Below are 24,622 nucleotides of genomic sequence, written 5' to 3'. Positions count from 1 at the left end.
CAGAGGAGCAACAGGGGTTAACACTACAAGAGCAAGAAACGTACCCAACCGTGGAATACTGGTGGGAATGACTACAGTATGTCACACATGCTACGCTCACATTAGTATACAGGGTTGTCAGAAACACACTGCAAAATTTGTTACGGGGTTGCAAGGCAGTTTGTGCTGAGAAATAACTGTTATGAAAAAAATTTGATGCGTAGAGTCGTTTCCGACTTATTTAGCATTGAAGTTAGCCAATCAGGCCGAGCACATTTAGGCGTTCCGTCAGAGACCGTGTCGCCAAACGTATTCTTCGTTTGGTTTCCTAAAACCGAATAACAGAGAGATAAAAAAAATTTGACGTGAGACGGTACTAAGGAACGAAGCACTCTAGCACGCTATCATCTAAGCTATGAGAACAAGTGACACTAATTGTATCTTGCAGGCCGCTTAAATCTGCACGAGTAACGACCTGGATCGCTAGCTTTAATGTTAACTGAACTCGGAAACGGCAGAACGTATCGAATTTTTTATCATTATTTCTCTGCACAACCTACTCCGCAACACCCCTACAAGCTTTTTAGTGTTTCTGACCGTCGTGTGTACAACCGGTCGGTTTAAGAACTGCATAACTTACCAGAGAAGGGCGAGCCGTCGGCTTGCGATGAGGAGTGGTCGTGCATGGCCAGCACAGGACTCTGCGTCGCCTGCAACCAGCAATCTGACGTCAGAACAGCCTCAGTGGCTCACACTCCCCCATCTCTTGTTTCTAGTTCGGCAGCAGATACCTGGACTAGAGACGAACACTCACTCACCTTTCGAACGGTGTTGAACACGTTCACGCCCAGGTTGTAGAAAAATCTCAACGTCGTTACGTCTGTGGAAACACAAAAGGAGATGGTAATAAGTATATGCCATAATCAACGAATGTAGTTATTAACAAGACATGGAGGACACGTGGACTCCCCATACTAAGGAGAGGAGATTGAACTGTAACAAAAGAATAGTAAAACATCAAATGGAAATGGCGCGCTGTTATAAAAGTAATTTATTAATGCTCAGGATGGGCAGCTCTCGAAGAGGAATTGATTTTCAAGTTCATGCGTCTCACATCCACTTTGTGTGGCAGCGAATTATTACAAGAATTTCTCAGAATGTTAACCTCTCGTTAGTACTGTAGCTGTGGCGGCACCCATAAATATTATAGCACTAAGTAATAACTATGTGCATTTATCTGCGCGTGCCTGTAAGTGTGCTTCTGTGTTTTAATTAGCCGTTTATTCATTTCTCGGACAATTCCCTATGCCTAAGGCCAGATTATAGTTTAGCATAATGACAAACGAGAACCGAAAACGAACCGACGTTAAATACTCAAGATATTACGTAACCTCCATATTTAGCCTATGCACAGCTTTCGGATATAGCCTGTTTATTTCATTCCCGGAGTTACGTAAATCATATGTTGTACGGCAGATGTGGCGAGATTTTGAGTTCCCGCTCTCAGCTCCACTGGGATTTTCTGAAAAGAACCGAGCCGGATAATGGGGGATTCTCTACGGCTTGTTAACAAAAGAAGTAAAAAAACCTCTAACTTGGAAGGATCCGAAAACAAACACGCTATAATGTTGTCTTCCCAAACTTGTTTTGGATCGTTCTGTGTGAAAAGAGAAGATAGCTCACAACTTTCACTGCACATTTAATGGAATTGTCGGCAGTTACAGGCAATAGGAATTGCAACAATATTTTCGTAGCGCATTAGTACAAATAATACTGGCACCTGGATGTAACTGTACAACACTTTCAACAGTGTCATAGCGTCTACTACACTCTCGTAATCCGGTGCACATCCAAAAACACGTGCACAATGAATTATCGTGCTCAAAAATGCATAGTTAAACAATTGGGAAAATGGAATGTTATGCGAAAGAGTGAGAATGAAGAACTGGACGTTTCGCCAGATGATGGGTACGAAACTCATTGAAACGTTGCGACAAGACGACGCCACCACTCGGCTGATAACCCGAGAAGAATTCATCAGTGGACGTAGCTGTGTATAGATGGTTCATATAACAACGCAGTACAGGAATTCCAGTCACTGGCCTGATTATAAAGGAAAAAGCAGCTGCATTTAACAAAAAAACTTGGCGCTAGTAACTTGTTTGCAGCGAGTGAAGGTTGGCTATCAAACTAGAAAAAATGGGATGGCATTCGGCAGCTGACAGTCACCGGGGAAAGTCGCTCAACTAACGATAAGGATGCTGACGAGTTTGTAAGCAACATACGGAAGATAATAGAGGAAGAAGATTTAACTGCTGATGCCTTGTATAATGATGATGAAACAGGACTCTTACAAGACGCTTCCTTCAAAAACATTAGCTGCCAAGAACGAGAAGAAAGCTCGTGGTTACAAGCAACAGAAACAGCGCGTAACATTAATGGCGTGTTGTAATGCAAATGAGAGTCACAAACTACCGCTTGTGGTGATTGGAAAATCCCAACATCCATGTTGTTTTCAACACACTGACATAAATACTCTACCAGGGCAGTATTGCGCTCAGAAGAAAGCTTGGATGGCAGACAAATATTCTATCGGTGGCCGGCCGCTGGTGGCCGAGCGGTTCTGGCGCTACAGTCTGGAACCGCGCGACCGCTACGGTCGCAGGTTCGAATCCTGCCTCGGGCATGGATGTGTGTGTTGTCCTTAGGTTAGTTAGGTTTAAGTAGTTCTAAGTTCTAGGGGACTTATGACCTCAGCAGTTGAGTCCCATAGTGCTCAGAGCCATTTTTATTCTATCGGTGGTTCCAGTGAGAAAAGAGCTAAAGAAGAAAAAGCTTCCACTTAAAGCTATCCTTATAACTGACAATGCTCCCAATCATCCTTCAGATGTTTCTCTAAATTCCGATGGCATACAAGCACTCTTTCTCCCACCCAATGTGGGTGCCCTAATTCCGCCCATGGAGTAGGGAATTTTGGAATCAATTAAACGTCATTATCGACATTCACTTCTCGTCTCCTTGCTGAACGAAAATGAAAACGATTCTATCGAGACTACGCTGAAGGCGTGGAAAGCAATTAACATAATTGATTTTGTGCCGGCCGAAGTGGCCGTGCGGTTAAAGGCGCTGCAGTCTGGAACCGCAAGACCGCTACGGTCGCAGGTTCGAATCCTGCCTCGGGCATGGATGTTTGTGATGTCCTTAGGTTAGTTAGGTTTAACTATAGTTCAATTCTTTTATCTTGGCGGCTCGCGCATGCCCGCCCAGACGCGGGAGATTGCTGCGTTGCCAGTTGCACACGACGCACGCGCCAATAGAAGCAGCGCCATAGTATAGCATAGTTCGCAAGCTTACGTTTAGGGGGGAGCGCGCAGTTCATGAAGTAAAGCCACCACGGCCGCATTAACCCTTTCGCTGCTACAGAGACGTGCACCCCGGATTCCGCGCTGTGGGCGATTTTGTCACTGCACTGCTCGCCTGTGCAGACACACGGTGTTCCGACTGCTTTGACACTCTTTATCATTCGATTCCACAAAAACTATTTGGCTCAAAAATTAGATTTTTACCTATCTTCTTGACTGATACCTTCCCCCCATAAATGACTTAATTTTGTTTCGATGTTCAACGCAGTTATTATGCAGCATTAAATATAGTAAACCATTGCACGAAATTTTGAAGAGTTTGCAGAGGTAAAGTCCATAGAGTATACTTTCCGTATGGTCGATTTTAGTTGCCACAATGTTGAGAATGAAATGTGGACAAGATACCTATATATTTCATTTAATTTAAGTACCACATAAGTGTCGTATGTAATATTGAGAAATATTCCACCTTTCGCGACTGTAACAAAAGTTTTACTTATACTGGGCACGTTTGGCTTTATTTTAAAGCACTTCAATCAATCAAAAGGAAGTAGACAAAATACATTAAACAAAACTGTGGACTTACAAAAACATTAGGACTCGAATATACCGTCTGTCAGTGAAGTGCTCAGAGCTATGTCAAATATAATTTTGTGTGTGGCACACACAAACAGCATTTATTTGCTAAAACACTGATCAGCCGACAAAAACGTTGAATATTGTGTTACCGCAGCACAAAACTACGAAAGGTGACTTGGCAATGGAGGAGACAAAATACTGTCCACTGAAGATGCTTCAAAAGAGAGAAACGCGTCTGGTCTTAATAAGTCGCTTATTACAGTTGCAGAATAGGAATATATTTCAGTACCATAGGTAAAACTGCGACTGTGGAACAAAAACAACAAAGAGAACATGAGTACCATTGTGTATGTACCATACCTTTCATTGATTGAAGTGCTTTATTATAAAGCCAAAAGCGCCTGGTGTAAATAAAACTTTTATTACACTCGTGAAAGATGGAATATTTCTCAATATTACATACGACACCTATGTGGTACTTAAATTAAATGAGATATTGTTATACAGTAAATTTTATATGAAATTTAGGTATCTTGTCCACATTTCATTCTCAACATTGTGGCAACTAAAATCGACCATACGGAAAGTATACGCTATGGACTTTTACCTCTGCAAACTCTTCAAAATTCCGTGCAATGGTTTACTACATCTAATGCTGCACAATAACTGCGTTGAACATCGAAACAAAATTTAGTCATTTATGGGCGGAAGGCGTCAAGATGATGTGTAAAAATCAAATTTTTGGGCCAAATAGTTTTTTTGAAATCGAATGATAAAGTGTGTCAAAGCAGTTGGAACACCGTGTGTCTGCACAGGCAAGCAGTGCAGTGATGACAAAATCGCGCACAGCGCGGAATGCGGGGAACACGTGTCTGCAGCAGCGAAAGGGTTAATGAAGAGACAAAGCACTAGAAATTTCAAAAAACTCCATTCAAACGAATAAAATTCTTGAAGTAAGACACTTCGATATTGTTTTTAAATAAAGAAAAGTTTATGCACCACACAAGGTTTGAACTCATAACTTTTCGCTTAGTAACTCAGCACTTTAACCGTTACGCTATCGCAGCTCGCGTGGCAGTAATACTCCATAAGGATTCTAATATGTCAAGCAAAATACTGACAAACACTATTGGTATGACTATGAATTACTCATGTTTCGTCGAAGTACAATAGGAAATAAACAATTACTACTGTTCTTTATTGCGAAAAAGCGGTTCGTGAGATTGATACAAACACCTTCCCTTGTTATCGTCTGAATTAGGAGTCTTATTGCTTGTTTGTTTTAATTAATTAATAGAATATGAAGCAATTGGTATAAAGAACACTTTTTACAAACTTTCGATAAAAGAAAGTCTGCTATCAAGACATGACTTTTGTTCTATTACTTTATTTATGACTGAACGTTTCTAAAACTGAAGACACTCGTCCGTGCTCTGCACTGCAGCGAGATCTGACAACATCGTTCTCTGTTCATTGGCTGACTGTGTTTTGTGACGTCAGATGCGCAGAACGAACCTAAACTCGGCCGCCAAGATATATGACGCGCACTTTAGTTCTAAGTTCTAGGGGACTAATGACCTCAGCAGTTGAGTCCCATAGTGCTCAGAGCCATTTTTTTTATTTTGTTTTCCAAGCAGCCGAAACAAGGGATAAATGGAGAGCGCTACTATAATGAAGAGCTGGAGAAAACTCTTGCCATCCATTGATGCCGAGTAGTGAGTGACAGCAATGAGCCAGTCAATTCGGAATTATCAATTACTTTGTACACTAACGTGTTCCACAACCTTCCAGGAGGAGAAGAAATTGATGATGAAGATGTTACTAGGTGGCTGAGGAGGAAAACTGTGATGCGGAACAAACTTTAACAGCTGCAGAAATAACAGTGGAGATTCCAGGCCCCCAAACTCGCCAGATCTGAATCCGACCGAAACACATCCACGACGCGTCGCCGCTGTTACCCGTGCCAGAGGTGGACATACCGGTTATTAGATAGGTGCTGATAATGTTCTAGCTAATCAGTGTCTACTCATTTATCCAGAAGTGTTTCACTGGGGAGTGCGAAGTGAACTAGTTGTCTAATGTAGTAATACATTTACAGTTTTCAAATGTGAGCACACTTCGAGTACAACCCTTTCATCGAGTGCTATATTTGCACTATTGCCTTCCTATTTTCCACAGTAAATCTGGAACTTCAGGTAATAACCGGTCTTAACATAGTCAAGCACCAGACATAGTACCTTCTTTTTATGGGCTTCTTGGGCATGTATTGTTTTATTCTCGACCTTCCCTTGAAAAATATCATAACCTCTTAAGCAAACAATCTGCGTGAATAATTATATGCCTCCAAGAAATTAATCTTTGGAACATCAGTTAGTAGCCACACTTTATAAATTTTATAATAGCCAGAAAAACCCTTCATTACTCTCTTAATGCCATTGTTTGCAGATATATAAGGAAAGAATCATGAAATAGAATGAGATTTTCACTCTGCAGCGGAGTGTGCGCTGATATGAAACTTCCTGGCAGATTAAAACTGTGTGCCCGACCGAGACTCGAACTCGGGATCTTTGCCTTTCGCGGGCAAGTGCTCTACCAACTGAGCTACCGAAGCACGACTCACGCCCGGTACTCACAGCTTTACTTCTGCCAGTACCTCGTCTCCTACCTTCCAAACTTTACAGAAGCTCTCCTGCGAACCTTGCAGAACTAGCACTCCTGATAGAAAGGATATTGCATCCCCCAGGCTGTGGCCAAACCATGTCTCCGCAAGGTTCGCAGGAGAGCGTCTTTAAAGTTTGGAAGGTAGGAGACGAGGTACTGGCAGAAGTAAAGCTGTGAGTACCGGGCGTGAGTCGTGCTCGATAGCTCAGTTGGTAGAGCACTTGCGCGCGAAAAGCAAAGGTCCCGAGTTCGAGTCTCGGTCGGGCACACAGTTTTAATCTGCCAGGAAGTTCCAATCATGAAATAGACCCACATTGAGCGCAAACACATGTAATGTTCTGTCAGTTATTGCCAGTGGGATTTCCAACAGCGACAAGAACTTTCACGTGTTTCTCATTCGAAAGTACGGATGACAGCACCACCTAGTCGTGAGAATGTTGAGTCACTTGGCCCCTGGAGAACATTAATGTATGTGGGAAGTCATCTTTCCATGCTCAAGGTACGCTTTCCAGGCTAGAGTTACTAGGGTTGGTTCGGAACCCAGAAGTCGAAGTGGGGTCCAAATTGATAGACATACACAAGCCGTTAACCCACAGGGAATTATTATTAATTACGGAAGATGCTATATGTGTATATAGTGTGTAATATTTTGGTTTGGAAGAGAGCTATTTTCATTTAATACTTCGAAAACATGCGCTTCCTGTTACGAGTTGCAGACAATACTGACTATGAGGTTAGCGATTAGTATTTTATCCGTCTGCGTCAGTTACATCTGACATTGTTTTCTTTCGCATTCCATCATAGAGTTTTTCTTTAATTTAATTCGTGCTGCAAACTGTGATCATTTAATGGCAGTATATCTGATGGTCGCAGCCTTTTCGTTGCCAGTTATGTAATGGATTAAATGAAGAGAATAAGATATACATGACTTTGAAGCTTTTATGCCGCCTGAGTTGCAGTCAGTATGAGTTTGGTATGTAATATGACAGACGTTCAGGAGTTGTTTCTGCTGCAGCATCGTCTTAACGTCCGTTAGGGTCGTCCTGAACGGAATTACGTACGTGATCAACTGCAAATTCGGGTTGTTGTGAACTAGGACCACGGCAGTCTAGAGTGCCACTAAGAAAACCAAGAATCTGTTCTTAATTTTATTTGGGGCAGGAGTTATGTTTTATCTACATGAAGCCAAATTTTCACATACGGAAAAGTTTTTGCGTGACAAGTAGCATGGACAACACTCTGACGCAAGGCAGTTGGCAATGTCAATACAGCTCCCTTTGGTGTATCGCTGGTAGGAGCAGTCCAGCTGACAGCTGACCGATGCCAAACAATTTCAACAGGACTATAAACGTTTGAGTTCTTCTTCGGAAATCAAATGAACTTCATTAGATGACGCAATTCCGTTTTTCCTCAACAACAATCCCTGCTTCATTTTCTCTCTGAAGTACGGATATTTCCTCCGTCGATCTGTCCAGGCTCTATAAAGTCTTCTTCTTTTCTTTATCGTATATAGATAACTGTCAACTCGAATTTTAAATTTAGTTTTGTCCTGTGCAAAAACTTCTAGAATGCCTGTTTCCTTGCATTAAAGGGCTATTCAAAATTAATAAAAAGATTACAAATCGCCGTAACTATTTATGCATAATAATAATTCGGTAATAATCACTACAGAGAATGTAAAATAAAATCCATAATTTGTTTTACACGCTTTGTGAGTGTGCTACATGACTCCCTTTGTCACAAGAACAATATCTGAGCTGATAATCCGTTTCACACCACACATGCTGAAGCATACGTGGAGGCCACAAAGCCAGATTAGAAATGCGCGTTTTGATTTCTGAAATCTTTTTCACCAAAGGAGGCACTCCATTACACTCCTGGCCTTTTGACATGGAGCGTTATTTTGTTAAAAAATGCCACTGCCGTCAGGACACATCATCTTCATGAAGGGATTATGTGGTCTGCAACCACTGCGCAATACTCCATGGCCATCTTGGTGCCTTGCACAACCCACAGTGGACCCATGGATTCCCACCCGAATATTTCCCAGAGCATACTGAAATCGCCGGCAGCGTGTCTCCATCCCGCCATACAGGTGTCAAGGAGCTGTTCCCCTGGAAGACGACGGATTCGCGCCCTCCCATCGCCTTGATGAAGACGGTATCGGGATTAATCAGACCATGCAACGCTGTGCCACTGAGCGAACGTCCAGTGCTTATGGCCACGCGCCCATTTCAGCCGTAGTTGCCGATATCGTAGTGTTAACACTGGCAAATACATGGGTCGTCGGCTGCGGAGGCCCATCGTTTAGAGTGCACTGTGTGTTCAGACACGCTTGTACTATGCCCAGTACTCTGATGTTAGTTCCGTCACAGTTCGCCGCCTATCCTGTTTTGCCAGTCTGCCTAGCCTACGCTTCGACATCTGTGACGAGGTGTGGCTGCCAAATCCGACGACACCTGAACATGGTTTCACCTTCGTTTCGCCACGTTTTGAAGACTCTCACCACAGCACTCCTCAACTACCCGACAAGTAGTCCAGTTTTCGATATACACTCCTGGAAATTGAAATAAGAACACCGTGAATTCATTGTCCCAGGAAGGGGAAACTTTATTGACACATTCCTGGGGTCAGATACATCACATGATCACACTGACAGGACCACAGGCACATAGACACAGGCAACAGAGCATGCACAATGTCGGCACTAGTACAGTGTATATCCACCTTTCGCAGCAATGCAGGCTGCTATTCTCCCATGGAGACGATCGTAGAGATGCTGGATGTAGTCCTGTGGAACGGCTTGCCATGCCATTTCCACCTGGCGCCTCAGTTGGACCAGCGTTCGTGCTGGACGTGCAGACCGCGTGAGACGACGCTTCATCCAGTCCCAAACATGCTCAATGGGGGACAGATCCGAAGATCTTGCTGGCCAGGGTAGTTGACTTACACCTTCTAGAGCACGTTGGGTGGCACAGGATACATGCGGACATGCATTGTCCTGTTGGAACAGCAAGTTCCCTTGCCGGTCTAGGAATGGTAGAACGATGGGTTCGATGACGGTTTGGATGTACCGTGCACTATTCAGTGTCCCCTCGACGATCACCAGTGGTGTACGGCCAGTGTAGGAGATCGCTCCCCACACCATGATGCCGGGTGTTGGCACTGTGTGCCTCGGTCGTATGCAGTCCTGATTGTGGCGCTCACCTGCACGGCGCCAAACACGCATACGACCATCATTGGCACCAAGGCAGAAGCGACTCTCATCGCTGAAGACGACACGTCTCCATTCGTCCCTCCATTCACGCCTGTCGCGACACCACTGGAGGCGGGCTGCACGATGTTGGGGCGTGAGCGGAAGACGGCCTAACGGTGTGCGGGACCGTAGCCCAGCTTCATGGAGACGGTTGCGAATGGTCCTCGCCGATACCCCAGGAGCAACAGTGTCCCTAATTTGCTGGGAAGTGGCGGTGCGGTCCCCTACGGCACTGCGTAGGATCCTACGGTCTTGGCGTGCATCCGTGCGTCGCTGCGGTCCGGTCCCAGGTCGACGGGCACGTGCACCTTCCGCCGACCACTGGCGACAACATCGATGTACTGTGGAGACCTCACGCCCCACGTGTTGAGCAATTCGGCGGTACGTCCACCCGGCCTCCCGCATGCCCACTATACGCCCTCGCTCAAAGTCCGTCAACTGCACATACGGTTCACGTCCACGCTGTCGCGGCATGCTACCAGTGTTAAAGACTGCGATGGAGCTCCGTATGCCACGGCAAACTGGCTGACACTGACGGCGGCGGTGCACAAATGCTGCGCAGCTAGCGCCATTCGACGGCCAACACCGCGGTTCCTGGTGTGTCCGCTGTGCCGTGCGTGTGATCATTACTTGTACAGCCCTCTCGCAGTGTCCGGAGCAAGTATGGTGGGTCTGACACACCGGTGTCAATGTGTTCTTTTATCCATTTCCAGGAGTGTATTTGTGCCGAGGCTGCCCGCCATCACAATCTTCCCTATTCAAACTCAGATAATCGCGCACCTTCCCATTCTACACACGGGCAGCACGCTCACTGATACTACTTTCACCGTGTGTGTGTCTTCCTAGCAGGTGACGCTGTTATCGTCTGGACGGCTTTATATCGGTAATAGGTCCGTGGTCACAATGTTGTGGTTGATCAGTGTATCCTTCAGGTACTATCAGAGACTTCAATGTTAATTATGAAGAAAAACGAGGCCTACTTTCGCGAATTTGCCGTAACTTTGTTCAACCGTACAGTGGGTGGTTCAAAATGGTTCAAATGGCTCTGAGCACTATGGGACTTAACATCTGTGGTCATGAGTCCCCTAGAACTTAGAACTGCTTAAACCTAACTAACCTAAGGACATTACACACATCCATGCCCGAGGCAGGATTCGAACCTGCGACCGTAGCAGTCGCGCGGTTCCGGACTGCGCGCCTAGAACCGCTTGACCACCGCGGCCGGCAGTACAGTGGGTGGTGTGGATCTCTTTGATCAGAAGCGTGAACAGTACGATGTTAGACGGCGATCTCTAAAATGGCGGCATATAAATTTTTATTTTCGGGTTAATGCTGTTACGGTGTATGCGTACATAATGCACGCAGAGGAAGCTGGAGATGGAGAATGGCTAACACTTCATTTACAGTTAGCAACAGAATTGCTGTCAGGATCCTCATAAAGGAAACAACGTGGCGGTCCACATGTATTCTTCCTTCTGATGAAATCGACTTCAAAATGTGAGTGAACCATCTGCCACAGAAAATATCAAAGTACAGACGTTGTTGTTTGTGCTGTATACGAAAAGAAGAAAGGAAGAACTAGAGTAATTTGCTCGAATGGCAAAGTAGATTTGTGTGTAGATCCTTGTTTCAAACTGTTTCATAACAAGCAGTGATAAAATTTTTGTAAAGATTTTGAGAATGAAAGATCATCTACCAACCATTTACAATTTTTATTTTCGTTGCATTGTCAATTTTCATACGAAAGAATACCTAAAAACTATTGGCGGTAACACGTAGCTGTCTATCGGAAGCCATCATTCCAAATAAATTTTCACAAGTATGAGTAACCAAAAATATTTGTCTTTGCACTGTCAAGGCTTAGATGTCTGATAGTAAATTATGGAACCCCAACTGTTACCTGTTACAAGTTCAGAAAATTGAGCTCATGAAAGGAAAAACGTGGAATCCAAACCAAGTGTCTTTCCTGGCGAAACTTCGCAATATTGATCGGTCCTGGTCCGACTGGGATTCGATCCTGCGACCTTTCAGTTTCTAGGCTTTACATTAGTCCACCAGGTACGACAACGTAATTAATTAATGTTTGCTGACGGAACTGTACTACGTTAGAAATAATCTGACACGAATGTCCAATCTTCGTGAAAACACAGGCTCATGCAATCGTCCAATAACTTGTATTCACTAGTATTACTAATAGCCAATAAAAAAACTGCACCCCAGCGATTCTCAGATACAAGTATCAATACTTTACCAGCTCACTACTCCGAATACCACAATGCCGACAACAATGGTTTCATAGTTTCACATGTTTATTATCAGAACAAAAATCTATTAATTTCCTTTCTGAAAGCACTATTAGCTAATGTGGAAAGTAGTTGAAATCTCACACTGTAGCAATAAGTAGTGTCTGCAGGCATCCGTCATAGCGCTGGGGTTTCCATGTGGACCCCAAACAACTGTAATGGCTCCATCTCGTAAAAAATTCACGTAAAAAGTCTGAAATTCACATACGACGCATATGTCTAGAGTGTCGCTAAGAAAATCAAGAATCTGTTCTTAATTTTATTTAGGACATGAGTTATTTTTTATCTACATGAAGCCAAATTTTCGCACACGGAAAAGTTTTTGCATGACAAGTTGCATGGATAACACTCTAACGCAAGGCAGTTGGCAACACCGTGGAAGTCGGCAATGTCAATACAACTCCCATTGGTGTACTGCTGGTTGGGAGCAGTCCAGCCGCCGGCTGACAGATGCCAAACAATTTCAATAGGACTATAAACGTTTGAGATCCTCTTCGGAAAGCAAATGAACTTCATCAGATGATGCAATTCTTTTTTTCCTCATGAACAATCCCTGCTTAATTTTCTCTCTGAAGTACGGCTATTTCCTCCGTCCATCTGAGTTTCTTCTTTTCTTTATCGTATATGGATTTTAAGTTTAGTTCTGTCCTGAGCAAAAACTTCAGAAATGCATGTTTCCTTAAGTTAAAGGGCAATTCAAAATGAATAAAAAGATTACAGATCGCCGTAACTATTTATGTATGATGATAAATCGATAATAATCACTACAGAGAATGTAATATAAAATCCATAATATGTTTTACACGCTTTTTGAGTGTGGTAAAAGCCTCCCTTTGCCGCAAGGACAATATCTGAGCTGATAATCCGTTTCACGCCAAACGTACTGAAGCATACGTGGAGTCCACGAAGCAAGCTGATTAGAAATGCGCGTTTTGATTGTTGAAATAGTTTTCACCAAAGGAGGTACTCACAAAGTGGAGAAAACGAAATCCATGTGTGTTAGATCGAAAATGAAGGTGGCGAACAAGGGAACACAATGTCGTCATATCCAGAAAGACCAATACAGTGGTTCGGAATATGGTGATTTAAAAATGTACGAACCTCCATACCCCATTGTGCGGGTGCCCCATCCTGATGAGAGACGTGATCCGTGGAATCCGTAGAAAGCTGTTGCATCAGCCGTTGCTCAAGCATCTCTAGGCAAATGTTCCTTAGAACAGGGCACAAAAATGGAAAACGGACAACACATTTCTTGTGCTGGCATCGCACAGAACACAGTAACTTTCGAAAAGACTAAACCGCATTTTGACTGTGTATTACTATCTCCTGTAGTATCTAGATTTCGGCTTTTATCCCGTTATCAACTACAATGCTAGAAGTTCTTAGACGATTATTATGGCATGTCTGTTAAGGCACTCCAAAGCGGGTAAATAAGACAAACATATATTAAAGACATGTGTTAGTCTTGTTTACCTGCTTTGGACTCCCAACAGATATGACATAACACTGGTCTAACAACTTTTAGCATTGTACTTGATAATGGAGTAAAAGCCGAAATTGATAGAGTACAGAAGATATATGTAGTAATACACAGTCAAATGGCGATTTACTCGTTTAAGAAATATTGAATGACTGTGGCTCTACATCATCGAAAACGTTTTACGGTAACTTTCGGTCTGATTTTCAATTAAACACGAAGGCATTTCTGTATCCCACATTTGAACTCTGTGGTATTTAACCTTGCCACTTAAGCTGCATTTCAGTTAAAAATGAGATACGCAGCAGCAACTGTTTCATCCTCCAAGGCTTACGGCGATGGGCGTAGCTTGCACGACATCCGATTCACTTTGCTTGCTCAGTGATTTAAATCTTGAGCTGTTCTTTGTGTTCTCGTCATCCTTATCGATGAATCGCTACTCATTCAACAGTTACACCTCTTTGGAATCGTTTTACATTCACTTCAAACGCCGGCCGGAGTGGCCGAGCGGTTCTAGGCGCTACAGTCTGGAACCGCGCGACCGCTACGGTCGCAGATTCGAATCCTGCCTTGGGCATGGATGTGTGATGTCCTTAGGTTAGTTAGGTTTCAGTAGTTCTAAGTGCTAGGGGACTGGTGACCTCAGTTCCATAGTGCTCAGAACCATTTGAATCATTTCAAATTGCTCTGTATTTTTCCATTTCAATCAGCCAGTTGTTCTTACCCTCCACTGAAAGCAAAATCTGAGAATTCTTTTAGTCACTCTATCAACATTATCGTAAAGCTTCAGTCGGGTATTCATATAAAGTCTCAAGAGATTTTCCTCGACTACTGGTTAATCGATCGTCCGTTATTCAAATTTCCTCTGGACAGACTGGGCCGAAAAGTTCTTGGGGTTTCTGTACCATTAGTTAATACACTGTTGTAGATTATCATGTTTGGAATACATGTAATCCTTCAGACATAATTACAATGTTGTGTCAACTACTGCCCCCTTGCTTAGCGATATTGTGAGATTTAGGGTAGTTTCTATAGTAAGCTATTCTTGCTGTTCGATTAACTTGAAAGTCTAGCTGCTCGATCATTATGTTTGTAGATGGCATAAAACACAGCGCCTGTGGTAAACATATCGTTTTATATGAGCACGTGGGCTTTCTCGATAAATTTTACTGACCTTCTCGAGTTAACAACCGAGTGACATGGACGTATTGAAACGATTTTTCAACGAGATTCAGGCTTATTTAGGGCAAAACGTCTAAATTTCATACATATTCAACACGTAATTTTGGCGTTACATGAACCAAATACAATCTCGCGTCCAGCTGTAGTGAAATGGTACCAACAACTTGAAAAAAGCCGCACAGATATTGGTGATGCTGATCACTGACGTCGACCACAGACGACGTTGCCCATGCAAATAAAATTTACTTGGCCTGCCATAATAATGCGTCACTTACTTTTTGAAGTTCCTTCGTGTAATAACGTGAATAAATCATATCCCGATCAGCTGGTCTTAACAACCGATCCAGCTGAGCATGTGTAACACGACGAGTTATTACACATATCTGCACCTGCATAACGCAGGTGTATGCCGCAAGATACATATACCAGTGTCATACCCCCCCCCCCCCCCTCCCAATTAGCAGATGGTACGCGGGAGGAAAGATTGGCGCTATCCAATTTCACTAATTTTAGTGTGTTGGTCATTATGTGAACTGTATGTTAAAGAAAGTACTATGTATGTTCCTTAACACATTTTGGAATGGGAGCTCTCGAAGCTTTGTAACCCCTCCGCGTGTGTAGTCTCCTATTGCAGATACTGAGCATCTCTGCAATACACTCACGCGGATTAAACAAACCCGTGACGAGTCGCTAAGCTCTTCTTCGAATCTTTTATACTTCTTTTGCTCGTGACGACAATTTCTTAGGATTCTCCCAATGAATCTTTCTATTTCTCCACTCTCAGATTTGTCTGATCATTGTACCTTCCATCACTCTGGATACAAATTCCCAGACATTTAAAGGTTGTGACTGATTCCTGTGACCTATAGTCGATCGCTTCGTCAAATACTTCTGAATCTTTTCGTCTATTCACGCCGCCAAGGTTTATTTATATGCTGAGCGCCAGCTAGTCTGTGCACGAGGCACTGATGATCTACAAAATCATTGCATTTCATAAAAAGTTCCTAATAATGTCATCTTCATGTACAGAAATGCATCGCCAACGAAAATTTTTATTTACGTTTAACACCTATGGATATCACTAAATTAAAGTACCTCGGTTGGTCTTTCAGTTTGTAGCTGAAGGCTAATGTCAGGAACTAGTGTAGGGATTTTGATACGGTTTTCACTGCTAGACAGACTGATTCGCGAGGGAGGTGTGTGTGTGTGTGTGTGTGTGTGAGAGAGAGAGAGAGAGAGAGAGAGAGAGAGAGAGAGAGAGAGAGAGAGAGAGACCGCGTGCGCGTATTTATTAACGCTATCGTCGTCCCTCCGTTGATACTTCAAGCTACCTGTGCGAAGCCAGGTTGGTTCAAAATGGCTCTGAACACTATGAGACTTAATATCTGAGGTCATCACACACATCCATGCCCGAGGCAGGATTCGAACCTGCGACCGTAGCAGCAGCGCGGTTCCGGACTGAAGCGCCTAGAACCACTCGGCCACGACGACCGGCTAATATGGATACCCGCCACGTCGAATCTAACGCTGTTTGTCTTTTCACATAACTATAGAAAGCTGTAGCTAACAATGATTTGATGTTAATTTCCTTACTCGTTATTCCATTTATGTAAGGGGCAGTCAAAAGAAATTTGGCAGTCAAATGTGAACCAGCCAGATGGGAAAAGGAAGTAAACTGATTATTATTTCTGCAGAAATCGCAATAACTGTTAATACATTTATCTCATTGTGAGACAAGACTGTCAATGCCTTCATGGGAAAATGTTTGCTGTTGCTTACGGAACCATGAGTGTACCCGGGTGTACACCAATTCGACCAAAGAAGACTGATGGTTACGAATGTCTTTCTTCAGGGGTCCAAGCATATGGAAATCGCACGGGATATATCGTGAATGTTTGGAGGATGTGTAAGGCCTTCCCAGAGAAACTTCTGTAGCGTTGTCGAAACAAGTTTGGCAACATGTGAGCCCAGCCGACTGCAAAAGTCCACAAGTCCTGAACTCTCCCCATGCGATTCCCCTTGTTTTTGGGGCCCTGAAGAAAGACATTCTTGGCTGTCTATTCGCTTCGAACGAAGAGGTGCATACCTGAATGCAATCATGTTTCCGTAGGCAACAGCAAACAGTTTTGCTTGAAGGCAATGACCGTCTTGCCTCACAACTGGATAAATGTATGGCGATTACTTTTGAAATAATAAACAGTTTACTCACTTCTTCCATCTATTTTCATTTGACTGCCACTTATCAATATTTGCCAGGTCTATATGCAGGGTGACTTTTCGATGGTCGCAGAAACGTCATCTGAAAAAATTATTAATAATTTGCAGACGAAAATTTTATTTTCATTTGTTTGTTGGGCCAACGGTTCAGTTAAGAATTACCATCAAGGTTATTTATTTATTGGAAAGACCTTCGGAAACCGCCTGTGTCCGGGACAGTAGACGCGTGTTGATGTCGGAACAACCAGCCGCGCTGAGGACATCGTCATTCATAATGACAATACATGGCACATTTGTAAGAGGAAAAACAAGGACATTTGCTCGACGACAATCGCCAAATAGTACTGCTGGCCACGACAATGGTTCACTAAGGAAACTATTATTGCTCCATTTAAAGGAAGCTCCTCCATGAATTTGGTATGAGGCAGAAAAGTAGCAACAGCTACGAAGATAGTTGTTTGCGTATAAAATGGTAGTACGTATCTTTTCAATTATCAATTGCGGCCTGCATTTGCTCTACGACGTTTGATCTTGAGTACACACGGAAAGTCACCCTGTGTATTGCGGACCGTAGATGCTCGTCGCACAACGCTATCATTGTCGACGATGCTACCCCCCCCCCCTACCTCCATACCCCATCAAGAACGGCATACTAAGTTACGTTTCCTCGGAAGTAATCAGTTTAATTATCCGCCTCGCTAGGTGCGTGGTCAGCGCACCGGTGTGCCAAGTGAAGGAGCCCGAGTTTGATTCCGGGCTGGGTCGGAAATTTTCTCGCCTGGGGGACTGGATATTGTGCTTACTTTCGTATCGTTTAAAATGACATTACTATTGAGATGGCTGAATAGGCACGGTCCGAAGGACCAATAAATTGAAAAATAAATTATCAGTGCAATCGATAATATGTTGGAACATGTATTGTTTGGAGAAGTTTACTGAAATATACCTGTACGCCACGGTACACAGCATCAAACTAAGTTCCCCTAGCTGCTGCGTCCTATGTATCGTGGAAGGCCAAATCAAGTTTGGTCTCAGACGATCAGTGCTTTCAGAAACCTAGTCGATTGCTACTTAGGAGTTGTTACGAGGTAAACCCCGATTTAGGCGTGAACTAAGAAGAGCAACTTACCGTGGAGCGGAAGGTCCGAGCCGTCGGCCATGATTGACTGCGGGCTGTCCAGGTCGACGTCGGGAGGCGACGAGAGCTGGCCGTCCATTTGAGGCGGAGGCTGAGGCTGAGGGAAGGCCTCCGGCGGAGGGGGCGTGGCCACCGGCGGCCCCGGCATCCCGGGAACCGAGTAGGGCCACGTGAACGGCGGCGAGTTCATCCTGCGGGCGCCACAACCACACATCTGCCCTGAGAGTATCGTCCAGGATGTGGCGAGCGAAACGTGGAAGATAAACAAACAGGCGAGAGCAGAGAGAAGCTGCCGATTTGATGGGTATATAGGATAACTGATGAAGAGATACTGAATCGAATGGCTGAGAAAAGAGCTTGACAAAAGATGGGAAAAGATGGGATAGATTAAAATAATAACCTCTGGGGCACCATGGAATTGTTAATTTGGCAACAAAGGAAACCGTGTGTGTGTGTGTGGGTGGGGGGGGGGGGAGTGAGAGAGAGAGAGAGAGAGAGAGAGAGAGAGAGAGAGAGAGAGAGAGATACCATCGTCCCTGGAACAACATTACGGTATTTAATCCCTCCCCCATCAGTGACACCCACGACAAGAACTGGTCTGTCAGTAACCAGGATGTCTAAAATACTTCTTTTGCGTCGGGTTGTCCGACTAGTTACTCCGCTATTGTCAGACTACGTACTCAATATTATTTCGCAAGACTGTCCTTTCGCCCTTCGATAGCTGTACTAGTTGTTCGAGGCGTTCTTAGACAATGTATTCAATATTACTTCGCAAGGCGCTGCAGTCTGGAACCGCAAGACCGCTACGGTCGCAGGTTCGAATCCTGCCTCGGGCATGGATGTTTGTGATGTCCTTAGGTTAGTTAGGTTTAACTAGTTCTAAGTTCTAGGGGACTAATGACCTCAGCAGTTGAGTCCCATTGTGCTCAGAGCCATTTGAACCATTACTTCGCAAGACTGTTTGTCATTATCGCCGGTAACGTATGCGTAGTTTTCCTAGTTTATACCGTGCACGTTAAGGGGCTCCGGAAAGGCTCAAAATCATGAAAAGTCCAATTTTTACTTTTTTGCGTTTTCTGAATCTGCAGACTATTACCTTTTAATAGATATATAATTTATTCAATTCCGAAGACTACAACTATTTTTAAATTTTTTTTTGAAATGTGTTCTACATGGGCGTGACCCACTGTGGCGCTGTTAAACTGCTGTCAAATGGTGTTATTATTAACGTCCGTGTTCATCAGGTACATTTTAGTGATGTGAGATAAAGTATGTGTTGTGGCTAACCTGTGATGGTTCAATATATATCGCTGGTGTGATTGTCGATTGTTTCATGTTTATTTACTCTGTCGTTATCTCGAAAATATTCGTAATTAATTCTGTTTCTTGAGTCTCTGTTTTGTTGAAGTATAATAATGAGTAAAAGTAAAGTTATTAGAAATCCTCTGAAGGCTTTTAAGAAAAGGAGAAATGTTGGAAAGCCAAACGTATGTGTTATTACTGCAAACAATAAAGACGATGAAAATCCCCAACATAGCTTGTGTCCCAAAGAAGAAGACAGTTGGTGTAAATATAACAAAGGATTGCTAACTGGTGAAGTGTACACTCATAAGCATAGTCTGCCTCATGCAGTAATGGAGGTGATAAAACCTATTTTGAGAGACTTAGCAGCACCTGAACTGTTGAAAAAGTGTATTCACGGAAAAACTCAAAACTCCAATGAAAGTGTAAATAGTGTTATATGGTCGAGAATCCCCAAGACTGTATTTGTTGGAATAGAAACACTTCACTTTGGTGTGTATGATGCTGTTGCGACTTTCAATGATGGCAACATTGTAAGGTGCAAGGTATTTAGAAATATGGGAATGAAGATAGGTTCTAACATGGTACGAGCGATGCTTGCTTTAGACAAGGAACGCCTTCGGGCTGCAGACAGGGCTGTAAAAAGTCTAGAAATACAAGCAAGAGTAAACAGGAGGAGGAACAAGAGGAAGCTGGAGGAGGAGTTTGCAGAGGATGAAGATAATCCATCCTATGGACCTGGAATGCACTAAAAAGTTAATCCAATCTTTGTCGCTCGATTCCCAAAACTTTTATTTTCTCATACTAATTACATGTTTTCTAAGGATCTTCCAAACATATTTGTTTCAAACTTTCAGTAAATGTTACACAGTACCTTCTGCATAATTTAACACAGCCTTTTTTCCAAAAAACTGTATATTTTTGAATATATAAATAAAAAATTGCAAAAAAATGTTGTGAATTTTCATTACAATTGAAAAACAATCATCTTTAATAACTGAACTAAAATTTTGTAAAATCCCTGTGTTAAGTTGTAGCCCATATTCCAATAAATAATCTGTAAAAAGTTCAACTTCCTACCTCAAATACTTTGTGAGGAAAGATGTAATTTATAAGCGTTATTTTAACATTGCAAGTATAGGGCGTTCCGGAGCCCCTTAAAGTCACGAATACCACCATATGCTCGCTAACTGCGACAGTAAAAAAATGGTTCAAATGGCTCTGAGCCCTATGGGACTTAACATCTGTGGTCATCAGTCCCCTAGAACTTAGAACTACTTAAACCTAACTAACCTAAGGAAATCACACACATCCATGCCCGAGGCAGAATTCGAACCTGCGACCGTAGCAGTCTCGCGGTTCTGGACTGAGCGCCTAGAACCGCGACAGTAGAAAGCCGATTCACTTGAAGGTGGAGCAAGGCCCACTGGCTCTCTCTCATGAGCATCAGAAGGCAATAGCTTAAATCTTTTCGTCACATCTATGAGGCTAGCCTTTCGGTAAGATACAACCATCCTTGGGAAACAGCTGTACATACGGTCACGTCACTCCAGTCGTCTGGTTACTGTGGTTTTATCAGGCCCACGCCGACGAGCCCTGTCATTCCAACACGGGCCCAATTCGCAGCGGCCAAATGAAGCCAGTTGACAGTGACCAGCTTCCAGGTGTTCACAGACATCAGTCATTTTCACCATCACGATCTTGCAGCAGCAGCAATCCCTAACTACATCTATAAGTGAACTTTTTCAAAGATAAACAGATGTAGAGGAATTAAGTACAAGACTAGATTGTGCTTATGTAAAAGCTAAACCACGAGAAATGATCGTTCCTGCTGGGTTCAGAATCGATGTACCTAGTGTCGATATCACGGGATCAGAGGCACTCCTGGATATTATGTAACGGTCGATAGTTTAAACGATAAAATACGAACATCTATGTAGTGAGCGTAGTTTATTGCGCATATCGTCAACGTCCAACCCTGCCAACATGGTTATTTAAATTTGGCGCTAAAACCGAAACTTAACAGGTACTGACCCCCTTTTTAAAAATTTATTTATTAGTAACAGCAGTGGTGATAAATTGTTACTGTTACGCATTGCCTTTTCACAGAAAAGTGAAAACCTACAAGAACGCATTTTGAGGTGCTGCTTCTTGCATGATTAGTCAAATTCAAACACAAGAACATAATAATACAAAAATATATTGTAGACTGCTTTTTCTAATGGTACATAGGTACATGTGGAAAAAAGCTGGTACCAACATGTGGTTCAGTCAACAATATAGAAGTTAATGATTCACACAAATTCTTTCTACACTGAGGGTTATCACTTTCTTCCGCCGACTCCATCATCTTGAAACACAGACTAATAAAGACTAGCACTGACTGATGTGACTCTACGGTTAAAATAGCAAAATAAATTCGGTATAAGGGGAGTGTGCTACAAGTAAATCCGTTTAAATAACAATCGGGAAAGCAGCCGGGTGATGTCTTCGACAACCGTTGATATTTCGACAGTTGCACACCCTGCCATTTTCAAGACACAAACGCAGCAGGAAGCTCTGTGCAAGTGAATTTAAAACCTCGGTTCTGCCGAAAATGCCTTGATGATAAAGCAAACGTGGACACACACACACACACACACACACACACACACACACACACACACACACTGTACACGCTAGCTCCACCACATAACAAAATATGACAGATTTCACAGGTTATCGATAGCGATTTTTTAATAACCAACGGGTGAGATAGAATCAGTTCTGTCCCTCTGTTTTTGTCAAGGAAGAGAGCAGGGTTTCACGCACAATTTAAGCAAAAACCTCCAACACTACAAGGTAACTTGCTAATTTAATTTCAAGTGATTCCATAACAACGTTATCCCAATAGCTGGAAGTGCGTCCTAGAATTCCATGCTGCTATATTCCATAGTGAGACCGATACCAAGGCAATGTTCTGCAGTAGTAGCCTTGTTCGGCTATTGCAAACGTGTGTGACGCTTATGGTGAGTACACCGATCTTCCTTGGTCCTGGTCTGACCAATATACGACATGCCACAGCTGCAAGGAATGCTATAGACACACGCCTCACGCAAGCAAAGACCATCATTTACAGAACCCGAAAGTGCCCTAATCTTGTATGATGGTCGTAAAACACATTTCACATCATAATTCCCTTGCACCGAGCTTCGTTGCTGCATTTATGACTTTAAAAGGGAGGGTATGCACCTATCTAAATATCGGCGTTTGTCGAACACGTCACACGGCTGCATTTCCGTTATGTTATCTGAACATTTTATATGCAGTCAGAAACTCAGATTTCACAAATGCGATGAAATTATACATATTTGGTACAATTTTCAGTTTCAAGTGGGATATAGGACTATATATGATTGATTAATTTTCACCGCTTTACTCAGTGATTTTACACTTTTATTAAAGCTCCTATGGCGTGGTGAATGATTAAGTGCTATTAATTTAATAATTAATTTTCCTATCCATGAGCAAAGATAAGAAAGATTATACCAGAAAGTAAATACGAAAAAACTTTCCCCCTAAAAATATTTCAAAGTATGATAAATCGCTAATTTGCTACATGTAATAACTCTAAATTCGAAATTTTTCGGGACATTCTTACTTTGGAGTACTAAGAGGTCATTTCGAAGACACCGCAGCATAATGTATTAAAACGGGGACTAGCCAATACGATAAAAGACTACTATTGAGATGCCTGAATGGGCACGGCCATAAGAACCAATAAAGTGAGCTGACGCTCGTTGCAAATAGGCGAAATGCCCTTAGTTCAATCTCTTCAGTATTTAAGCCAAGATCATTTCAGATATCGAATGAAAATTATTAAGCTGGCTGTAAGTGCCATGTTCAGTATCTGTGATACTTTCGAATGTGTCTTTCTCTAGAATACCGATGTAATTACATTCAAAATCTGCAAAGAAGTAACGGGTAAACTTTTCGCCGTACCATAATTACTTAATTTTGGAAACAGTGTATGTTGGCGAAAAAGGATATCTTCAACACATTTGATTGCTCACTCTATATATATTCCTCCTCTATGGACGACAGTTCTATCAGCAGTCTTGTTTTGTCCTTTTTACTAGCTTCATCCAATATTTTCACGTGGTCGGCAAGTTAATGTGGATTTACAGTGTTAATGGTAGAGGATGATGGCCACTTGTCCTTCCTGTCGCCCCTCCCCCGCCCCCTCCCTCCGTTCATCATTGTGCACCCCACCTGTTTGCGTCTAGTGTCATCCTATGTGAAAAAAAGATAATGTTACGAAATGTTTGAAAACCGTGCAACTGAGACTGCATGGGTTGCCAGCCCGGCATTCATCTAGTCAGATGTAGGAAACCGCCTAAAAACCACATCCCGTCAGTCCAGCACACCAGCGCTCGTTGTTAATCTGCCGTGCGGATTAGATCCGTGCTAGTACACCTCCCACAAACCCGAAAGCGGCGTGCTAACACGCGCGGCTGTCCGAGCGGTTTACAGCGATGCCAATAGTGGCGTCCAATACCTTATTGCGTCAAGTACGCGAGTCTAGTTCTCGTAAATACGAAACAGAGATTATGAAGCACTACACACACACACACACACACACACACACACACACACACACACACACACACACAGTCTGCTGCTGCTGCTGTGAGTCGCTGTACCAAGTTCTTAAACCGCATGATCAGAGTCCCTACTGGTTAATTGTCATAAGGACTGTCACAGATCACCATGAATACTGTAAATCTGACACTAACTCGTTAGTTTTCCATTAGTTTGACATGCCTCTTTCTTTTCACCCCTAATAAGTGTGTGCGCGACCACGCGTTGAGTAGTTTGTCATACCTCGAGAAATCTCGTGTTCTCCTTGATCATTAGATCGCCCTGCTTTTGTTGGTGCTATTTCTACGACGAGTCATAGCGTTAAGTATGTACCACGGATGTTGATAGTAATAATTACACGGACTGCGGCATCTTTCACCGCGCAATCCAACTGTAACAACAGAAACTAATGAACAAACAAATGATAGCAATCACAATTAAGTCCAATTCTTGAACTTTCGCTCGTCCCGCGATTTAGTGACTTGTTGGGACTATATCCACGACGGGTCTTACCACTGTAATGTTTTCTCCCAGTCGCAATTCAGT

General features: G+C 43.1%; 1 non-coding gene across 1 annotated transcript; it reads left to right on the top strand.

Annotated features, from left to right (window-relative positions):
- Positions 1 to 6,775: 6,775 nt before the first annotated feature.
- Trnar-gcg (transfer RNA arginine (anticodon GCG)) lies at positions 6,776 to 6,849 on the top strand. Its single transcript has one exon. It is a non-coding gene; the product is annotated as a tRNA-Arg (tRNA).
- The last annotated feature ends 17,773 nt before the right edge of the window (positions 6,850 to 24,622 follow it).

The sequence above is a fragment of the Schistocerca nitens genome, chromosome 5, assembly GCF_023898315.1.
Source record: "Schistocerca nitens isolate TAMUIC-IGC-003100 chromosome 5, iqSchNite1.1, whole genome shotgun sequence".
NCBI lineage: Eukaryota > Metazoa > Arthropoda > Insecta > Orthoptera > Acrididae > Schistocerca > Schistocerca nitens.
The sequence above is the reverse complement of the archived record's forward strand: the minus strand, read 5'-3'. Positions and strand labels throughout refer to the sequence as shown.